Source organism: Macaca nemestrina, chromosome 11 (genome assembly GCF_043159975.1).
Source record: "Macaca nemestrina isolate mMacNem1 chromosome 11, mMacNem.hap1, whole genome shotgun sequence".
In the NCBI taxonomy this organism is placed as follows: domain Eukaryota; kingdom Metazoa; phylum Chordata; class Mammalia; order Primates; family Cercopithecidae; genus Macaca; species Macaca nemestrina.
The window spans coordinates 71,566,193-71,589,317 of NC_092135.1; the positions used below are offsets into that span (position 1 = coordinate 71,566,193).

The 23,125-nt window shown below is 40.4% G+C and overlaps 1 long non-coding RNA gene across 2 annotated transcripts; it reads left to right on the forward strand.

Moving 5' to 3' along the window:
* The first annotated feature begins 4,778 nt into the window (after positions 1-4,778).
* On the forward strand, positions 4,779-21,593 carry LOC105483221 (uncharacterized). Of its 2 annotated transcripts, none has more exons than XR_988115.2 (3): positions 4,779-4,835; positions 9,076-9,630; positions 20,620-21,593. It is a non-coding gene; the product is annotated as an uncharacterized lncRNA (long non-coding RNA). The 2 variants fall into 2 exon arrangements; XR_011609580.1 differs by having other exon boundaries at positions 4,784-4,835; positions 9,544-9,630.
* The last annotated feature ends 1,532 nt before the right edge of the window (positions 21,594-23,125 follow it).

The window sequence follows — 23,125 nt, forward strand, 5'->3', positions numbered from 1 at the left end:
TCCTCATTCTCTTTTTATGGCTGTATTGTACTCCATTGTAAGCATGTACCAGAGTTTATTTCATTTGTCTTTTATGGGTAGTCATTTGTTGTCAAGCTTTTGAATTTGTGCCAACATAAGTAAAAGGTAATACTTCGGTGTAGTTTTAATTTTAATAACTTTATAGTATATATCTTTTTTTGAAGCGTCTCTTCATCACTTTTGCTGATTTTTTTCTATTGGGTTCTCTAAATTTTAATAATTTATATTAATTTTAACAATTCTTTATACACAAGAGAAATTCATCTCCTATCTCCTATTCTGCCCATTTTCCCTTTGTCTTTTGTCTTTGCTTATTGTGTTTTCTGCCTGACAAAATATTTTTTCTGTAATGTCATCAATTTTATTCATGCTTGCTTATTTTAAAGAGAAACAAATAATTTTAACTGTATATAAATTAGAAAACATGACCATATAGGGGAAAAAAAAACTGAGTTAAGTAATTTTTGAACCAAGTACTTTGGCTATGCATCCTTAGTAGGATATATTGTTGTTAGTGGTGTTAATGTGTTAATATGGAGATATATATTTTATATACAGTATATCATAGGACAGAGCAAGTGAATTACTATATTTACATGATTGGGAAAAGGTAGAGACCTGTCATACACATCCTCAGCCTCACCAATGATTCAGCAACAGCTGTGTGAGTGGTTGCGGGCAAGCTTCAAACCAGTTCAAATTGACATCTCATTTCAAGTGTGCACTACTGGTCTCTCACTTCCTGTCCCAGAACTTCTTTGCTGTGTCATGGGATGCCTGTGGGAACCCATGTGTTATTCCCACGTTGTGATTCAAGGGAGCAGGTGAATTAATGCCTCCTAAGTAACTCTCAACCAACTGGGGTAGGAGTTGAGAGAAATGCTTCTCTCTTTTGTCTCTTAGACAGACAACTCCAAGAACATTTTATACACTACTTAAAAGTGCTGGGAGATCAAGCAACAAGGCCCTATTGAGGTGACCACTTCAATAATAGAATTGTTTGGGGTTTCCCTCCTTCCGTTTCACTCTCCCTGGTTCCTCACCCTTGCTCCTTGGGATCAGTTCTCAAATAAACCACCTACACACTACCTTTTGTTTCAGGCTGTGTTTTGGGGGGACCTCAGGATAGAACATTGCCCATGGAAGGGCTGAATCACTGAACTTATACTGGGAGCTACTGATCGTCCATTTTGTTAACCATGTGAGACAAATAAACTTCAATTTTTTTGCAGTTACTTGCAGCTGAAAGCATTCCTAACTAATACAGGCAATTTATGGGGAATGGCAGGAGCTGAAGCTGGAAGTATGGAAAAGGACCAAATAGCAAAGGGCTCCATATGGCAAGCTGAAGTGTCTGTACTTTATTTTCTGGAATGAATCCAACACTTCTTGCCTGGCTGGCTGGTTGGATAGTTTGAACATCCGCTAGTACAGAGGGAGGTACAACTGGTAAGATAGGGGAACTCATTAGTTTGGATTGAGATGTGTTACATTTGCAATGCCGCTAAACACTGGCAGATATAAAGCTGGTGAGGTGCAAGGCAAAAGCTACAAATAAAGCACATTTAATTTTCCTGAAGTTACTCACTTTTGTCTTTTTGCCAAACCTAATTCAGATTTTTTGTTCCTGTCATGTTCTCTCCTGCCTAGACTTCTTTTTGTAGTGGTGAAACACTACTTTATTATTAATCACTACCTATGAATAATCCACTTTTTAAATTGCTGTATGTTGCTTATAAAAAGCCATATGAATTACCACTACAGTTTAGTTTCCAAATTCCGAGAGATGTAATCAACTTTTGAATAGAATGCAAATCCATTTGAATTGGATTTTAATCAATTACTGACTCAATTCAGGATATTGCTGAATTCTCGTTGGCTGAACTTAAATATGGTCCAATTGGCAAAAAATATTCATCAAAAGTATGCATTCACCAGAGTTTAAATTTTGGTAACCACTCTTAGAGTAATGTTGAATCACACACACACACACACACACACACACACACACACACACACACAGAGACACAGGTTCTGCAGTGGGCAGGTCTATGCAAATCTACCCCCAAGGTCTGAGGAAACTGAGAAGTCAAAGAAAAAGGCTGGCAAATCCACTTTCTCAGAAAGAAATATTTAATAGGGACTTACACACAGAAGCCATGTTTGTATCTTGGGCAATGGCTAGACAAGATGATGGATCCCTACGCCATTACTCCCCAGACACAGGGCTTATATACCACAGGGAAAGGGTATACATGATCCAGAAGGGATGTGTAAAACGATAGTTTAAAGGCAGGACTTATGGCAAGCATAATAACATCAAGGTTGTGTGACCTAAGGGCAGGATTTAAACTGGAAGTCTTAGAGGTTTTCCCAGAATTAGGGTTAATCAGAAGTCAACACGGACACTTAGAACTCAAGGTAGAGTTGCTTTGGCCTCCACAAAACATACGTGCTGCACACACACACATGCACATACATGCACACACAAACACACACCCCACAGCACATATTTTAATTTGCTCTACATAAAGTGTATAAAAATATCCAATTCAATTGGGTTTGTAAGTAAATGACCACAAACACATTCTCCCTCCAAATGGCTGAAAGTAATTTATCCTTTATGATTTATGCAAACTTCTATTATAGGACAGGAGTGAGAATACATTTCTGATTTGCCCTCTGCTCTTAGGGGGTTTATTGTGGTTCAGAGCAAGGTCAACCCATTTTTTAAGACCCTTGACAGCACCTAACTTACCATTGTAGAGTCACCCTTGCCAGGAGAACAATTGTAGGGAACTAGACCTCAGAAGAGATTCATAGACTGGGGACACAGATGCAGGGGTCACTACTGAGAGCTGGAATTGGCTACATGTAGAGAGATGAAGAAAAGGACCCAAGTCAGAACTATGAGAGGAGATCTTAAAACCAAAGGAGCTAGAAGAAGACCTAAGCAATTCCATTCAGGACATAGGCACCAGCAAAGATTTCATGATGAGAACATCAAAAGCAATTACAACAGAAGCAAAAATGGACAAATGGAATCTAATTAAACTAACGAGCTTCTGCACAGCCAAAGAAACTATCATCAGAGCGAACAGACAACCTACAGAATGGGAGAAAATTTCTGCAATCTATCCATCTGACAAAGGTCTAATATCCAAAATCTACAAGGAACTTAAACAAATTTATGAGAAAAAAACAGCCCCATGGACACTTGTCAAAAGAAGACGTTCATGTGACCAACAAACATATGAAAAAAAGCTCAACTTCACTGATCATTAGAGAAATGTAAATCAAAACCACAATGAGATACCATCTCAGGCCAGTCAGAATGATGATATTAAAAAGTCAAGAAACAGCAGGTGCTGGTGAGGCTGTGGAGAAATAGAAATGCTTTTACACTGTTGGCGGGAATGTGAATTAGTTCAACCATTATGGAAGACAGTGTAGTGATTCCTCAAAGACCTAGAACCAGAAACACCATTTGACCCAGCAATCCCATTACTGCTTATATACCAAAAGGAATATAAATCATTCTATTATAAAGATACATGAACGTGTGTGTTCATTGCAGTACTATTCACAATAGTGAAGACATGGAATCAACCCAAATGCCCATCAATGATAGACTGGATAAAGAAAATGTGGTACATATATGTATGGAGTATTATGCAGCCATAAAAAGGAACAAGATCGTCTCATTTGCAGGGACATGGATGGAGCTGGAAGCCATTATTCCCAGCAAACTAACACAGGAACAGAAAACCAAACACCACATGTTCTCACATATAACTGGGAGTTGAACAATGAGAACACATGGCCACAATGAGGAGACAACACACACTGGGGCCTGGCAGGGGAGCCGTTGTGGGAGGAAGAGCATCAGGATAAATAGCTAATGCATGTGGGGCTTAATACTTAGGTTGATATGCGCAGCAAACTACCATGGCACACGTTTACCTATGTAACAAAACTTCATGTCCTGCACATGTACTCCGAAATTTTAAATTTAATTAAATTTAAATTTAAAATAATAAATAAATAAATAAAACTGAAGGGACATGCAGAGAAATGCACTAATGAGACTCAGAAATAGTGTCAGAGATTGGAAGAGAATCAGGAGAGAATGTCACCAAAACCAAGGAAATAATTGACTTTAGGGGAGGAAGAGGCAAATCATGCCTCAGAAAAGTCAAGTGGCCATTACATTTTGCATTTGGCAATGCAGTTGCAGTGGAGCCCGTGGTGGAGTGGAAATTCAATGTCAGAGGGTCGAGGAATAAAGAGCAGGAAGGGAAGTTGAGACAGTACTGACCACTCTCTCAAAAATATTGTCGGTAAAAGGAAGCAGAGAGGAAATGGTAACTAGATTCAAGTATAGGGTGGTCACAGACATTTTTAAGATGGGAGAAACCAACATTTAAAGGTGAAAGGAAATGAGTAATTAGAGGAAAAAGGGAGAGTTTGACAATATAGTGAAACAGGACAATTTCTCAATCGGTAGCCTAGAAAAAAATAAGGAAGGATGAGATCCCGCCAAACTGAGGCATTAGCTGTGGCCTGGGGGAGGGACACCCTTCCTCTAAGCCCAAAAGGAAAGAGTGGAGGGTAGGTATGAATCTACAGACATTTAGAGGAAGGATAGTGGCAAATTCAGTAGGTCCACTCCTGATGGCCTCTGTTTCCTCTATGACATAGGAGGCAGGTCACCACCAGACTCACGCTGCCACTTAGCTTCACTCTTGCCCAAGAGAGTGAGCTCAGCTCTTCCTGAAAAGCCCCACCTCCTCACAGAAATGAAGGGAGCAAAGGTGAGCGTGGGCTCTGCACCAGGCCCTGACTCTGTTCTCAAGATGGCTAGCTCAGGAGAAGATACGGAGACAAAAAGTAATGAAAACCCCAGGCAGGGGTAGTGCAGACAAAGATTTTGAGAAAAGGGGAGCAAATAAAGAAAGAAGAAATCCCACCTCCAGGGGCTAGGGGTAGGGTTAATGATATTTGGAAAGACTTCTGACAAGCACCTTAAAGGAACAAAAAAATTTTGCTGTGCACAGATGAACAGAAGGTGGAGATGGGCAGTGAAGGTCAAAGGGATTCAATCCAGTGGAATTACGATAAACAGTGCATACTGAGGTGGTTCTGACTGCAGTAAGTTCCCTAAGCTTAAGATTCTAAGGCTGAAAGCACTTTAGTGTAATTGTAAGCCTTTGGAGTTAGGCTGTCTGGGGTCAGTTTTTAGCTCCATCACTTACTAACCAGTATAGCCAGTTATAAATGGAATTAGTAATGGTACTCTTCAACCTCACAGGAATCTTGTTATGACTATATTAGATAATGCATTAAAGTAGTGCTTAGCAATAGTAATTTCTTAGTGAGTTTTTTAATCATTCACTCTAAATGGGCATTGTATGTAAGGCTTCAGAATCTGTACTTAATATACTTAGGTAATGAGAATCTTTAAAGGTTTTTAGGTTTAAGAAATACATATAGAGGGCTATGCCCTAAGAGGACTTTCCTGGCAGGGGTGTGCAAAATATGTTGGAGTGGAGCGAGAATAGGAGTGGTAGGTGAGTTAAATTGTCCTTTCAATAGACTAGGCAAGAATTGGTGAGACTTTCGCTTTTTGCCCACTGTTTATGCACAACTCATATTTATGTTGAACTTTCTTTGTTCATAAATGTTGGTTTATAAAGTTGAAATTAAGAGAGATACATGTTCACACTAGTCAAAACCATCCTAGAAGAGTGAAAAACAAACCTGAATGACTATCAATGTGAACACAGAGGGAGGCTCCAATAAAGCAAGATTGAAAGAAAGAGGGAGAGAGAAAGAAGCAAGTGGGAGGGAGGAAAGAAGGAAGGGAGGGAAGGAGGAGGGAAGGAAGGAAGGAAAGGAGGGAGGGGAAGGATGGAAGGAAGGAAGGGAGGGAGGAAGGGAGGGAGGGAGGGAGGAAGGGAGGGAGGGAGGGAGGGAAGGAGGGAGAAAGGAATGGAAGGAGAAAGGAGGAAAGGAAGGAAGGAAGGGAGGGAAGGAGGAAGGAGTGAAGGAAGGGAGGAAGGAAGGGAAGGAGGAAGGAGGGAGGAAGGAAGGGATGAAGGAAAGAAGGAAGGAAGGGAGGGAGGGAGGAAAGAAGGGAGGGAGGGAGAAAGGGAGGGAGGGAGGAAGGGAGGGAGGGAGGAAGGGAAGGAGAGAGGGAGGGAGAAAGGAAGGAAGGAAGGAAAGAAGGGAGGGAGGAAGGGAGGGAGGGAGGGAGGAAGGAAGGAAGGGAGGGAGGGAGGGATGGAGGGAGGGAGGAATGGAAGGAGAAAGGAGGAAAGGAAGGAAGGAAGGGAGGGAAGGAGGAAGGAGTGAAGGAAGGGAGGAAGGAAGGAAGGAAGGAGGAAGGAAGGGATGAAGGAAAGAAGGAAGAAAGGAAAGAAGGAAGGGAGGGAGGAAGGAAGGAAGGAAGGAAAGGAGGGAGAGAGAGAGGGAGGGGAGGGAGGGAGGAAGGAAGGAAGACTGCTTTTCCTAAGTCACTAGGTTTTCTGCTGCCAGCCCCTCCTACCTGAATTGAGGAGATCTGGTCATAATTCACAAAAAGCAAGAGGCATGCACCTCCATAGTGAATGCAGATTTAAGCAAATCCTGTCTCCACTTTCACTTTAAAAAGCTCTGATTGGAAATAAAATGAGGATTTCCAACAATAAGATAGCACTAAAAGACTGTCTTATTTGTAACAGAGCATTTTATTGACTCCTCTTTGCAAAAGGAGGAGTAAATAAAATGAAAAAAAGGAAAAAGGAAAGACAGTTACCATTTTGAAAGTAGCTTTCATGTACTTACCTTACCCAACTTAATCTTCTTAACAACTCTGTCAGGAAAAGAAAAATTCATCCCATCATTTTCCAATGAAAAGCCAGAGACTAGAAAAGATAACAACTGAGCCCTGAATGTACGTAGAGCACTATTCCATTTGCTTTTCTGATGGTTCGTGTAATCCTCACAATAGTCCTAAGGAGCAGTACTATTGCCATGTCCATTTTCCATATGAGAAAGCTAAGGTAAAAGATGTTAAGTAACTTGCTCAAGGTTTCAAGGTTAAGTTATGGTGCTAGAATTTGAGCCTCAGTAGTTTGGCTTTAGAGCCTAGACTTTTATCCTCTCCATTAAAGGGAGTCAACACAGAAGTCAATTTGAAGAAGTGCCCACTGGCAAAATCAGAAATAACTGAGCATCAAAGCAATTGCATCAAAGTAAATAATAGCAAAGGATTATAACCCATTGCATAAAACTGGGGTCCATGAAGTCATACAAATTAGAGAGAAAGACAGAAAGAGAAGCAAAGAAGAGAGAGAGAGAAATAAGGAAAAGCTCTTCATTACATCAGAAAGACAACCAACTATAAAAGGAATGATGGTAAAGAAAAATCATGATTTGGTAACTACCATAGCAATAATCATTTTAGGCAAAAATCATAAACAGAAGCTCAAAGTAGTCGGTAAAAGTTTGAGGAGTAGCAGGGTGTTTACATAGTCTCAAAGAATCCGACCATGATACTTCTTAATAAAAAGAGAAAAATGATACCTTTACAATGGAGAAACCTGACAATTAGCACCTTAATTAAATGATCAAAATTAACATCAGCAGTAATGGGACAAAGGAATATTGCACGTCTCCTGATTTGATTCACGGGAAAGAACACAATACCATTTCTGTTCTATTCCTGCCAAGAAATCATAACCTGAATCTCATCATGAGGAAACTTCAGACAAACCCAAACTGAGGGACAGTCTATAAAATAACTTGTCTGTACAAATATCAATGTCATGAAAGACTGAGGAACTGTGCTATGGTTTAAATGTGTCCCCCAAAGTTCATGTGTTGAAAACTTAATCCTCAATGCAACAATGTTGGGAGGGGGCCCTTTAAGAGGTGATTGGGTCTGCCCTCATGAATGGATTACTGTTGCTATTGTGAGAGTAGGTTTGTTATAAAAACAAATTCAGCCCCTTCTGGCCCTGCCTCCCTTCTCTTTCTCTCATATGTACATGTATTCTCTTGCCCTTCTACCTTCTGCTATGGGGTGACCAGCAAGAAGGCCCTCACCAGATCCAGCACCCTTAATCTCAAGACTTCCCAGCCTCCAGAACCATGAGCCGTATAGATTTCTTTCATTAATAAATTACCCAGTCTCTGGTATTCTGAGATAGCAGCAAAAAACAAAGTAAGACAGACCGTTTCAGATTAAAATAGACTACAGAGACATGACAGTGACAGTGCATACCGCAAAATTTTCTTTTGCAATAAAGGACATTAGTAGGACAAATAATATAATCTAAATATAATCTAAACAAGGTTAATAGATGAAATAACAGCATTATATCAGTATTAGTGTCCTGACTTTGGTAATACACTGAGGTTATATAAGAGAACGTCTTTGTTCTTAGGAAACACTCTGAAGTATTTAGGTGTAAAGGGGTATCATGATTATAACTAATTCTCAATATATTCAGAAAAGATAATCCATGTACATAGGATGGGGGGTGAGGGAAGCAAATGTGGTAAAACTGTTAACATTTGGGAAATCTAGATAAAGGGCATATGGGAATTTTTTTGTATTATTCCTGTAACTTCTTTATAAATCTGAAATTAAGTCAAATTTAAAAAGAAGAAAGAAAGTAAAAAAGATACCAAAGCCAGGATCCAAATTCAGACTCACTATGACTAAGGACTCCTTCTGTGGCAAGTGACAGAAGGTCCAATTCAAATTGGCTCAAGCAAAATAAATAAACATAAATCTTCCTGGTTTACGTAGTGATGTGGCTGACAAATCCCAAAGTAGGGATAGCCTCAGGCACAGCTGTGCCAAAACTCAAACAATGTCATCAGGACTTGATTTCTTTACATCTTTCACCCCAGCCTTCTGCTATGTTTGCTTTATTCTCAGCCCATACCTGATAGCCCATTGCAGTTCCAGACTCATATCTTCCTGGGTTTAGATGCAGTTGGAAAGAAAGAAGCCTCTCTCACAAGCACCAGCAAAGCTTACTGTATCTCTTTGGCTCTGATCAGGTCACATGTCCAGTTCCAGAAACAATGCAGTGGTCATTTCCTCTGACTTGGTCAAGGTGAATTGTCAGCTCATCCCTGGAGCCAAGGAAGGAGTCAACATTATTCAAAGTATCTATACTGACAGTGGGAGTGGATTGACTCCCCCGAGGAAATTAGGTACCCTTACCAGAGGAAAAGAACAAGGATTCTGTCAGCACAAACACTAGATAAACACTAGACCCCCACAGATACTATACTTCCTATAACTGTGTAACAAGCCCCTCCAAAACCTACTGGCTTAAAACAACAGCAATCATTTATTTGTTTACGGTGGTGTGATTTGGACAAGGCTCAGCAGGGACACACTCTGAATGCTTTCAATTAGAAGGCTTGATTGGGACTGGAGGATCCATTTCCAAGATAGTTCCTTCACATGAATGGTAAGCTGGAGCTAGTTATCAGCTGGAGCCACAATTCTCCTCCATGCAGGCCTCCCTATGTCATTGCTTGAGCTTCCTCACAACATGGTGTCTGGATTCCAAGTGAAAAAAACAGAAGCTCTTTGTCATCTGAAAGGTTAGTATATTAGCCTGTTTTCATGCTGCTATGAAGAAATACCTGAGATAGTGTAATTTATAAAGAGGAGAGGTTTAATTGACTCTCAGTTTCACATGGTTGGGAAGGCCTCAGGAAACTTACAATCATGGCAGAAGGCACCTCTTCACAGGGTAGCAGAATGAAAACCAAGCGAAGGGGGAAGCCTTCTACAAAACCATCAGATCTCATGAGAACTTACTCACTATCATGAGAATAGCCTGGGGGAAACCACCTCCATGATTCAATTACCTCCCACAGGGTCACTCCCATGACACATGGGGATTATGGGAGCTACAATTCTAGATGAGATTTGGTTGGGGACACAGTCAAACAATATCAGTTAACGTTTCAACTCCCATATCCTATTGATTAAAGCACTCATAAGCCCAGCACAGATTCAAAGGGGTGGAGACATAGAATTCACCTCTCCTTGGGCAGAGTGACAAAGAATTTGCAGCTGTCTTTAATCCATCACAGATATCCTGTCTTTGGTGCATATTTCATAATCCCACAACTGCCAGAGGGAAAACTAGAGATGCAGTATCTTGAAGTTTTGCTCTCACAACTGCATGTCCTGCGTTCCCACTAAACTCTGGGGAGTCTCTGCTAAGCATGGAAGAACAGCCTTATCCTCTGGTCACTAAAGCAGAAGATGCAACTCAAATGCCTGCAGAGGTCAGGCAGGTAACCTATTTAAATGAAGTGGGCAGGGGCATTGGACTTTCGAATATGTAAGAATATTCTTTCATACCTCCCCTTCCCCCATCCATAAACACATTGCACGTTCTCTTATTTCTGGGAACATGCAACCATATTTGTCTTTCTTGTTTTTCCAATTTCAAGAAAGATTCGGTACAGGTATACTTTTCTTTACCCTGAGGAAAAAAGACAGGTGCAAGCGTACTGAAAACTGATGTTTGATGTGAGGAATTGATACAGAGTTGTTGCCTTCTATGGGGTCAGCTGGTACTCAGTTCTAATCAAGCACAACCAAATGAAATTTAGGCCCTTTATGACCCAAATTCTGTTTTCTTTAACTTTTATTTTAGGTTTGGCGGTACATGTGTAGGTTTGTTACATAGGTAAACATGTATGACCCAAATTTTCTATTTTCCAAGAAAAGCAGAAAATTTGGAGTTTTATGTTAAATCCTCCTATTTTAAAGTGTTGGCTCATCCTTTTAAAAACACCGAGGCCAAACCAAACACCCTTGAGGCAAGTTCAGTCAGTAGACCACGGTTTGTGAGTAAAGATATTAAAAAGAATTTAGCATTTGTTGTCAACTATTTACATACTTAAGAAATTCATAAAATCATTTTAATTTTCTAAGTTAATGCTTCAGAGCAAGATTGAATAAGCCATTAAATATGAAACAATATGGATTATTTTATATTTTAAAGTTATTTTCAGCATCGTCTACAGTAGACTCAAGACCTTAACACAACATTATAAACACCATAAAATGGTTGTGCTATGGTGCTAAATTCTGGAGTAATTTTTTACACAGCAGTAGGTAACTGGACCACTACCTTAAATTAGTTTCTTGGGAAAGTCAAATTTCTCATGCCTATGAAAAATTTTTATCTGCTGTTAGCACTGTTTTCACTTAATTTTCTTTCTTATTGAGATTGTTAGAAAGTTCTTGGATTAATTTTTAAAGAATAAAATGTCTGAAATTTAGAGAGCTCTTTTTTTTTGCCCTGATTTCTTAGTTGTGGTAGTGAAAACATTACCACACCTATAAGAAATCCGCGTAACATGCTCTCACTCATTTGTGGGATCTAAAAATCAAAACAATTGAACTCAAGGACATAGAGAGTAGAAGGATGGTTCCCAGAGGCTGGGAAGGGAAGTGGTGAGGAGGCAGGGTGGGAGGATTGCGGTGGTGGTGGGGATGGTTAATAGGGACAAAAAAAATAGTTAGAAAGAATATATAAGACCCAGCATTTGATAATACAACAGGGTGACTACAGTCAATAATAATTTAATTGTACAGTTTAAAATAACTAAAGGAGTATAATTGGATTGTTTGCAAAACGAAGGATAAATTCTTGAGGGGATGGATACCCCATTCTCCATGATGTGATTACGCATTGCATGCCTGTATCAAAGTATCTCATGTGCCCCAGGAATATATACACCTACTATGCACCCACAAAAATCACAAGGAAAACTTTTAAAAACTAAAAATAAAAGGTACCTCGAAAAAGAAAAAAAAAGATATCAGCATTAGAATTACCAAAAATGTTTATTCTCTTGTCTCTTTGTGGCAAATATCATTAATTTCTAAACAACATACTTGATGGAGGCTAAGCAGACTTTCAAGATAGAAAGAGATAAGTAAACATCTTCTAGAAGGATTTGGAGATTGCTAATCAGAAGTTCTCAAAATAATAGGATAGCTAATTATCTCATTAGTAAGATTATGAACTAAAGATGCAATTTAAAAATAAAATAAATAAATTCTCCCAGTTAGGCATCATACGCATAGAAGAAAGAAGTTTCCTGTCTGCCTTGAGGGCAAGATAAAGGAGCTCAAGTTTTCACATATGATGTGAATTATTCTCTACAGGTGAGCTCACAGGAGCCAATCTTTCAGTGAGAATATCCAGCCACTGCATTCCTTTAAGAAGGCATGTTTTATTTTGATCAAGTTAAAGTAATTGTTGTGATAGCAGGACAAGATTTTCTTTTAAAGGAGTATCCTTTAAAAATGAGAGTATTTATCACCTTTCTTAGGAATATGAGGGTCTGCTTATAAATGGGAAAAGGCCTGGGTCTGGTGATTTTTGACCTTTACTCTGCTGGGGAACACAATTGAAGAAGGTACAGGGACCCCAGGAATCTCAGGCACTTCCCAGCCCTTAGCGGTGGAGACCTGTAGGAAATTGTCTTGGTCACATCAGTCATCTCAGACTCCTGTTTTGCAGAAGTAATGCTTGTCTTCTGCAACTACTCGTTTTGTACTAATTATATTGGCCACATTCACATCTTTTAGCCTTGTAGGGGTCACTGCAAAGCTAATGGCTCCTGACAGGGAGCAGGCAGAGACTCAGGCCCTGTCAGTCAAAGGAAAGGGGGGACAGAAGAAAAGGCTCAGATGCAAACAAAACTCAATATCCCTGGCCTCAGTCATTCATTTTCAGCATCCTAACCTTGGCTTTGGAGGAAAAAAACAAAAAACTCTTTCAAGTCTCACATTATGAGCAAGAGCACACACAAAGCTTGTCCAGGAAGGAAGGGAATGCATTTCATTTTAGACACTGTATAGCAGGGGCTGGGAAAAGAGTTGGAAAATCTTTCACTTGCTGCATAGGCAGAAAGCGAGGCGAGATGACTGAATGTAGTGCCTTGAAAATTCATACTCCTTCTTTTTCAAAGAGAGGGATTTCAGTGTTCTTCATTTATGTTAATCTGAGAACAGAAAATCGTCTTAAAATAAGCTGACAGTGAGAATCACCTGGCGCTACGCTACTCCTATAAGTAATCCTCTTGCTGAAAACTTCAAGAGGAGGCGTTGGATGAGCCGTGCCCAAATACATCCCATAATCACAACTAGCTGACTAATGAAAAGAGAGCAGATAGAGAATTAGCAAGAGTTCCCTGTAGGGTACAAATAAAAATGCATGAGAGTGACAGATGGTGACAGAGTCCACAGCCTTCCTGGGATATCATAGTCAAGGCAGGGGACCCAGGCTTGACTGTGTCAAACCCAGCTCTGTGGGGATTGCTGGGCTGCTAATCCATAGGACCAGCACCACCCCCTAAGTGGGTTTTGTGTCCTCCTCGCTCTGTATTCTGTAGCATCCTCCCAGCTCACCATCTCCTGCGCCTTCCTTGAACATGTCAGATCCGATATGACAGTTCTACAGGGGTCTGGAACTGCTCCATAGGGGATGTTTTGAAATTTTGTGGCGGTGCTTTTGAGTGTCAAAATAAGTAGAGGAAGGTGGTATTCCATACATTTCATGGGCAGAGCCATGGATGCTAGATGTCCTGCAAAGCATAGGCACTCCCAAACAACAAAGAACCATCCTTACTTTTGCATTTTTTATGACTTTCAAATGTCCACTGCCCATTCATACAGATGAGCACCGTTTTATTTTTGAGCCTAGAACCTTCCTTCATGTTACATACAAACACAAAAGATTCTTTTGTATATTACATAATTTTATTATGCACTGATTTTCCAGTTCACAGGGGAAAGATTATTCCTTGCTTTGTTTGAGACTTTACCAAGAGTTGTCACTGTTTCAGAATGTCAGTTCATGACAGGGACTCTGCTCTAGGTATTCGAGTCTTCAGCACAGCACCCTTGTGTCAGCCTGCCTCTGGAGCTGTCACCATCATGGTGACTATAACTAGATTTTTATGCAGTTACACACAAGCATTTACATATTAAAATGAAAAAGATTTCATTTTGTATGACTTTTATTTTCTCTTTCATATTATAGGTGGGCATAATATGATTTTTAAATTTTTGTGTATAAGTCAATTACATTGCCTATAAGTATCATTTTGGGGTGCAAGGAGAGTGTTAACAAAACGTTTTGGATGGCAAGTATGAAGCATGTTGGGGTTGAGGACCTCTACTCTAATGAGCTGGAGCATCTAAGCGCTCGTCATTTGTAACTTACTGAGCCAAGTATTCTCCTACTCCTACCAATTCCTAATAAGATGCTAGAGAAGAAAGAAGAAAGAGAAAGGGGCCAAAAGGAACCACCCACAGAGAAAAGGCCATAAAAAAGCTTCTCCAGTCCCACGACGCACCATCACAGCCACCTTGGTTTGTAGTGATGGGGTTCAGGATGCTACCCCACAAATGCAGTGCATTGGCATTTGAGAAAACAGCAGAAGCAGGGAGGCCAATCGCACCTTCTCCTTGCCCTTCTCCCCTGAAACAGGTCATACAACCACGCGGACCTTCCTCTAAAGGAAGACTTTTCTAGCAGAAGTTTCTTCCCTGTCCCAAGAGTAAAGGAGCGTCTTGTGGGGATGAAGGGAAGAATCTGAACAAACAGGCCTCGCTAAATTCCCCTCAGTTTATTCCCATCACATCCTGCCCCTTTGTCCTCCAATCACACTGCTGCACAACCATCTATAAAAATACACTTTCCTCTGTTTCTTTGGGGCTTCATTACAGAAGGCTCCTGTGTCATGTAAAATTGATATTAAATAAATGTGCTCTGCTTTTCTCTTGTTAATTTTATCTTTTGTTATAGGGGTCTCAGCCACGAAGCTTGTGATGAGTGAGGAAAGGAATCTTTTCTCCCCTATAGTAGCGTCCTTTGGTCTGATGCCTGACTTAGCTATTACCTGCTTTTTTATCTACTAGAATTATCCCCAGCCTCTGCCTGTCCGTTTGTGAGCAACACTCATTTCTGTATTTGTTCATTATGTAATTTTGGTTGTGTTTATTTAAAGTTCTCGATCCAGTCTCCAAATATGTGAATGTCTGTCCACAGCAAATATATCATCAATTCATGAGCAAGATGTCCATAAAATCTGTCACTATTTGAAAAAGAAATTTGAAAATTATTAAATGTCTTTGACATTAGCTATTTTTTTAAAGCTGATTAATTACCTTCTTTAGGTCCCAATCCAATTTATTTTATACCTAAGGTGTCATTGTACCATGTCTAAGGCTCTCTTTATAGCATCTCAGACTTTCTAACTTAAAACTAGTAGACCATTTACCAGACATACCCAGAATCTGAGCAATTCTGAATCAAGATCATTTCCAAAATAAAAATGTTTCCAGAATTTAAAGAGCTTACATCTGAAACAGCAGTCAGAAAAGGACTCAATTCAAACCCAAGAAGTATTTTTTATTATATAGATTAAAGTTGGGTTCTGGAGTCTATATTCGCATGGTGCTGCAGAATAGCTGTTTCCCAGCTATTTCCCGGGACATAAGCCATAAAAGTCACATATGGTGAGCAGTGAAGCAGCCAAAATGTCCCTCACACATGTCTGCACATGGCAACTTGGACTCCTTGCTTCACCAACTGGTCTCTGGCAGCCCAGCAGCTCACATTGTCAGCAAACACAGCAAAGCAGATGGACTCAGTCTTACCCATCACAATGCCATAATCTTTAACATGGGTGACTATAAAAAGTACCCTTTGTGTAGACACATCTAAGGTTGAGACACTGAGGTTAAAATTTCACCATAATTACATTTTAAAATACAAGAAATAAAAACATTGGACAGCCATGCTGAGGTTAGGAAGACAATTGACCTGTCTGCATCTAAAATCAAGCAATGAGTTGGGCACCATGGCTTTTATTTGTTTATTTATTTATTTAACTCTGTCGCCAGGCTGGAGTGCAGTGGTGTGATCTCATCTCACTGCAACCTCCATTTCCCAGGTTTAAGCGATTCTCCTGCCTCAGCTTCTTGAGTAGCTGTGATTACCAGTGTGTGCCACCGCACCCAGTTACTTTTTGTATTTTTAGTAGAGACAGGGTTTCACCATATTGACCAGGACAGTCTCGATCTCCTGACCTCGTGATCTGCCCACCTCAGACTCCCAAAGTGCTGGAATTACAGACGTGAGCCAACGTGCTCGGCCGACTCACACCTTTAATCTCAATACTTTGGGAGGCTGAGGCAGGAGGATTGCCTGAGCCCAGGAGTTTGAGACCAGCCTGGGTGACATGGTGAGACCCTGTTGCTACAAAAACTGAAAAAAAAAAAAAAAAATTAGTCAGATGTGGTGGCACATGCCTGTGGTTCCAGCTAATCAGGAGGCTGGGGTGGGAGGATTGTTTGAGCCCACAAGGTCAAGGCTGCAGTAAGCCATGATCATGTCCCTGCACTTCAGCCTGGGTGAGCAAGACACTGTCTCAAAAATAAATTAATTAATAAATTTTAAAAAATCAAATCAAGCAATGTACACTGTGTGAGAAATCACTAAGGCAGGCATTATATTTTATTTGCATACAAATGGAGGCAGGCCTCAGACACATTGTTGGTTAAATTAAGCGAGAGGAGGTTTTGGGGTTGGGGTTAAAAAAAAAAAGAAATGATTAGGTAATTTTCTTCAACATAGACATTCACAGACACCATCAAAAAAGCATTAGCACAGAACAATAGAACGTGGATATGCTTTCAAAAGTAAAACACACACACTCATTCTTATCCCCACTAGCATGGACAAGTATGCTGGAGACCAGATTTGAACTGAGGCAAGTAGCAGAGTCTGTGGCACTGGGAAAGCAGGCTAGCGGAGGCAGGGCCAGCCAGCTGGCTCCAGGGTCTGAGGGTCCCTATTAGATTGTCTAAGCCAACCCCAGGAATTGGGCACATCATGGATCATAGGCAAGTCGTCTGCTGCCAAGTGGGAGTGCACAGCGTTATTTAAGTAGCCTGGCACTGTCTAGTGCCACAGTGAATTGATAATGGTGGAGTGGGAGGGGAGGGAGACAAGAGAGGAGGGAACATGGCAAAAAGAAAAAGCACTTCCCCTTTCTCATTCACTGTCTTTGGGACCTGACTCTGGTTTTCAATGTCAAATATCTCAACCAAGTAGAAGCCGTGCAGATAGGGCAAAAGAATCCTGGTGTTATTAATGTTTCTCAAGCACTAATTTTGTGCCAGGTACAGAGTCTTTTGCATGTGTTATCTCAGTCAGTCCTCCCAGTGACCCATACAATCATCAGCTCCTCATTTCACAGAAGGAACTAAGGCCCAGGATGGTTAAGTGGCTTGGCCAATACCACACGGTGAGGGTAACCAATGCGAGCGAGAGTCCAAATGCTTAACTACAAAGCTTTACTGTCCCCAACTTATGTCATTAGATCCCAATTTTACATGAAATAATACTTTGTCCTGTGTTCTGGGTCTTTTATCTATGGTGCTCAATACATCTCACCTTTTTATTCTCCATTAATCCAAAAAATTCGTAGTGAATTTGAAGAATCAATTTTTTTCTTTTTTCTTTTTTTTTTTTTTGAGATGGAGTCTCGCTGTGTTGCCCAGGCTGGAGTGCAGTGGCGCAATCTCGGCTCACTGCAAGCTCCGCCTCTTGGGTTCATGCCATTCTCCTGCCTAAGCCTCCCAAGTAGCCTCCCGAGTAGCTGGGACTACAGGCGCCTGCCACCAGGCCTGGCTAATTTTTTTGTGTGTGTGTTTAGTAGAGATGGGGTTTCACCGTGTTAGCCAGGATGGTCTTGATCTCCTGACCTCATGATCCGCCCACCTCGGCCTCCCAAAGTGCTGGGATTATAGACGTGAGCCACTGCAGCCAGCCAGAATCAAAATTTTTTTATTCCTAATTAAAGATTGAGAAAACCACAGCACCTCTAGCATTTCCTCTAACCTCAGCATCTCTCTATCTCATCAATATTGCTGAAGACTCCTGCCCAAGCCACTGCCCTTTTCCCGTAACACTCTGCTTAACAGTGATGCGCTACACTTTTTCTAAATGTGCTCCTCTCAAGTGCCAGTCACTCTTGGTTACCTAAGGAATGCAACATGCATTTTTCTCTAACTCTGGTTTTTATCACATTCACATCACAGGGCCCATTATTAACATAGATATCCACTCTGGACATGAGCAAAGTTGCCTTCTGGAAGTGGCTAGTTCAAAATATTAATCATGCTGGTGGTGTTTCTAAAATGTGCATCAGTACTTAACAAAGCACTAACACAAACACACTAGACTATTTAAAAAATAATTCTCTTATTAGTTCTATATTTTTATTGAGTTGGAAATATCCCTCTGTGATTGGATAGTAGAATAGCTATAAAATGCAGATTGTATTTGTAAGTGTAATATGTATATTATATGCTAATATAAATGTATACATTATAGTTATATGATGTTATAAATGAAATACGTTACATAGTATTGTTAAGTGTAATAGGTATGTTATATTTGTTTATGTACCTATTTTCTACTTATAATGAAATGATCATGTTATTTAATTACATCCTTATGCAAGAGAACACCAGCATTCCTGAGCCATCAGTTCTTCACATCAGTTTCACTTAGATTTCCTTGCTCTCTCTATGAAAGGTAGCTTAGCAAGAGCCAACAGGCCCTGTGCTTTGCAAATTCTGGGAAAGGCTACTAGTCTTTTGGATAATGTAAGAGATTTACTGCCATGGAATAAACAGTAGTACTAATAGTAGGAGCATTTTAGAGTGAGGCATCTGCTTCAAATTAATACAAACTCTTTGGTGTACTTGCCTTTCAAAACTCAGGTATAAGATTGCAAAGTCTAAAGTAAGTGACATTGTTAATGATGGATTATCGTTAATTTCAAGGTAGATCCTGAAAGCCATTTTCATCAAGCTGCACAGAAAAAGGAAAATGAACCAGCATGTTCAAACCTATTTAGCCAGTCAGGAATGTGAGCATAGCCGAGAAAATAAAATTTAAACCTCTCAAAGGATAAAAAGCTGACATTGAATTATGCAATTTACTATTAGGAAACAGTTATCAATATAGTTTGGATATTTACAGGTAGCAGCACAGATTATGCATTAAGAAGGCAAGAACAGAAGAGTCTGGGGAGAACAGATAAGAAAATACAAAATTTAGAGGTTGTAAACCCAAATGCTTCTAGGGGCCAGACAGGTACTAGCGGTGAGGGCAGGTTGGTGAAAGGCAATGGAATGTCTAATGACATTCTACCACATAATTACAAACAAACACTGGGAGTACTGAGATATTTGCAGATGAAATGACAGGTCTGGGATTTGCCTCAGAGTAATACAGAGCAGGGTGGAAAGGGGTAATGGGGAGAGAGGGTTAGAGGTGAAACAAGATTGATTTTATGCTGATAGTTCTTGAGGTTGATGATGGCTATGTCAATTTTATTTTGTTATTCTCCTTATTCCTGTATAGATTTGAATTTTTCCATAAATAAAAAGTAAAAATCATCTTTAAAAAGTACATGAAACAGGCTGGGCACAGTGGCTCACGCCTGTAATCACAGCACTTTGGGAGGCGAGGCAGGTGGATCACCTAAGGTCAGGAGTTCATGACCAGTCTGACCAACAAAGTGAAACCCCGTCTCTACTAAAAATACAAAAATTAGCCAGGTGTGGTGGCAGGTGCCTGTAGTCCCAGCTACTTGGGAGGCTGAGACAGGAGAATTGCTTGAACCCAGGAGGCGGAGGTTGCAGTGAGCCGACATCGTGCCACTGCACTCCAGCCTGGGTGACAGAGTGAGACACTCTGTCTCAAAAAAATTAAATTAAATTAAAAATATACAAAACAATAGTTTCATAAGGTTGCCCATTTTCAGCCTCTGTTGTAACTGAAAACATGCACACATATAAAAATGACTGTAATGCTCTGTACCTGACCACAGGAATGAAGACAGATAGTAAGTGTGCTCTCCCAAAGTCAATAGGATCACGAGGCATGAGTGGTTTTGTTTTTACGTTTCCATATTTATTCATAATTACATAACAAATTCAAAGTACAGAAGGACTAATCCCTGAAATGTAATATTTAGGTACCCCCAGATACACACACATGGGTGCGCATGCACACACACACACATTCTCCTCTTTCCTCAGCAGTAGCCAGATGCCGAGATGCTCTGGACGGTGAATTACTTCGTAGAAGCCAAACATCTTTCTCCTATCCTCTTGCCTGAAGAGTCGAAATCCCAGACGTCGGAACTGGACCTTATTTATCTCCTATAACACAGTAGAAAAATCATAAATAGTTGTTGAACTAATTAACCAAACAGCCTTCACACACTGGTAACATCACCTTGAAAGATCATAGAAGTCTATATATAGAAAATGAGTAAAATGAAGTTATTGGGATTATTAAGACAAACTTCAGCAAAATGTAAAGTATGAAATAGAAAAATAATTGCATTTCCCCTGTTAAAAAACTAATGAACTAAATAAATAAATTTTAAAAATGTTTTTCTAAATCTAGTAACTTTCTGGAGTTGACTCCAAGCAGCCCTAATGCACTTCATTTCCCTGTTTCCCAGGGCTGTCGTACTCTCTGGGATTGTACGAACTTGGATTGGACTGGAACTGCAACAGAAAATCTTCCAGGCAAGTGCCAGAGACTTACATACACAACAGGGACAGCCGATGCCAGGCACACACCTATGGGAGCTCCTTCAACCCTCGGGGAGGCTCCTTGAGCTGACAAGTGTTCCGGAGCCCTGAAGAAACTATCCTCACAGAATGACCCAATAACATGGGGCAGACACAATTTGCACATGGACAGGGCACTGTCCCACTCAAAGGATCATTTGGAAGGTGGTAGGCAGGGGCCCCTCGGTGCAAGCGGACTGAGGTGCTCTTAATGGGAAGACAGCACAGCTGACTGGGGAGGCCTGTGATTTAGCACAACCCCTGAGTCCCCAACCAGGTTCCCTAAATTAAGACATGCAGGACGCAGGAGAGAGATGTCAGTTAAATAAAATGAAACCCAAATCAGGAGGTAATGCAAAATACCATCACCATCACAAGCAGGCCACTTACTCATATCCTGTGACATTCTGCCCCTCTCTCCATACCTAGAAAATAATAAAGCCAGTTCCCTTCCCGGAAAGCACACATGCTACAGAGCCATTTCTCTGTGATTGTCACAGAGAAATGCTATTCTTTCCACTTCTTTGATCGGCCTGATTTGGTGACAGCACAAATGATAGAATAATTCAGTTGTGACAGGAGCTCACAAGGGGACACACTTGTCAATGGGCCCATCTGTCTGCTGCCACTCTCCATCTCTTACAATGCTTAAGAGAGTGCCCGGCTACTGAGAATGCTACCAGCAGAAGGAATGACACTCGCTCATCCACGTCCCAAATGGGGTGAAGGGAGGCCCTGGAGATGCATGAGCTGATGCATTAGTACAAGAAACAGTCACCAGACGAGCAAGCGATGACTCTAGAACTTCCAGATATCCCTCGGTAATTGCAGCCCCTCATCCTGCTTGTGCTCTAGAATTACAGAGAAACAATAAGAAATTGTAGTGTTCTGTGTTTATTTCACAAATGTTTATTTTCACATTTTATTTTACTTTATTGGCTGTTTAGAAATTTTTATTTTTATTTTAAGTTCCAGGGTACATGTGTATGATGTGCAGATTTGTTACATGGGTAAACATGTGCTATGGTGGTTTGCTGCACCTATCAACCTATCACCTGGATGTTAAGCCCAGCATGCATTAGCTCTTTTTACTGATGCTCTCCCTCCCCCAACCCCATCCTCCAACAGGTCCCAGTATACCCATGTGTTCATGTATGTCCCTGTGTCCGCTCCCTGTGTCCATGCGTTCTCATTGTTTAGCTCCCACTTATAAGTGAGAACATGTGGCGTTTAGTTTTATTTTTAGACACTGTCTCATTCTGTCACCCAGGCTGGAGTGCAGTGGCGTGATTGTAGCTCACTGCAGCCTTGAACTCCTGGCTTGAAGTGATCCTCCTGCTTCAGCCTCCAAAAGTGCTGGGATTACAGGCATGAGCCACCATGCCCAGCCTATGAATGTTTATTGAGTAGTTACTGTAGTGATAGCCATTGACTGGATATTATAGGGAACACAAAGCTGTAAAATGCATGATTTCTACCTTCGAAGAACTTAACAGCTAGCTAAGAAAGCTACACACCCATAAAAAGAAGATATACAAACAGCCAACAAACATATGAAAAAATGTTCAACATTACTAATTATCAGGGAAATGCAAATTAAAACCACAATGAGATATCACCTTACTTATGCAAGAATGACCATAATTTTAAAATTAAAAGGTAACAGATGAACACGGAACACTTCTACACTGCTGGTGGGATTGTAAGCTAGTACAACCACTATAGAAAACAGTATGCAGATTCCTTAAAGAACTAAAAGTAGAGCTACCATTCGATCCAGCAATCCTACTACTTAGTATCTCCCAGAGGAAAAGAAGTCATTATACAGAAAAGATACTTGCACACACATGTTTATAGCAGCACAATTTGCAATTGAAAGAATATGGAACCAAGCTAAATGTCCAACAACCAATGAATAAATAAAGAAAATGTGTTATATATACTCCATGGAATACTACTCATCCATAAAACAGAATGAAATAATAGCATTTGCAGCAACCTAGATGGAGCTGGAGACCGCTATTCTAAGCGAAGTAACTCAGGAATGGAAAACCAAATATCCTATGATCTCACTTCTAAGTGGGAGCTAAGCTATGAGGATGCAAAGGCAAAAGAATGATAGAATGGATTTTGTGGACTTGGTAGGAGAAGGGTGAGAGAGGGTGAGGGATAAAAGACTATATATTAGGTACAGTGTACACTGCTTTGGGGACAGGTGCACCAAAATCTCAGAAATCACCACTAATGAACTAATTCATGTAACCAAAAACCACCTGTTCCCCCAAAACTATTGAAATAAAATTTCAAAAATTTAAAGTTAAGTTATAATAATAATAATAATATGAGTTCTAAGTAATCACATAGCTCTGCAAGTCCCATTTTATAATTTAAGAC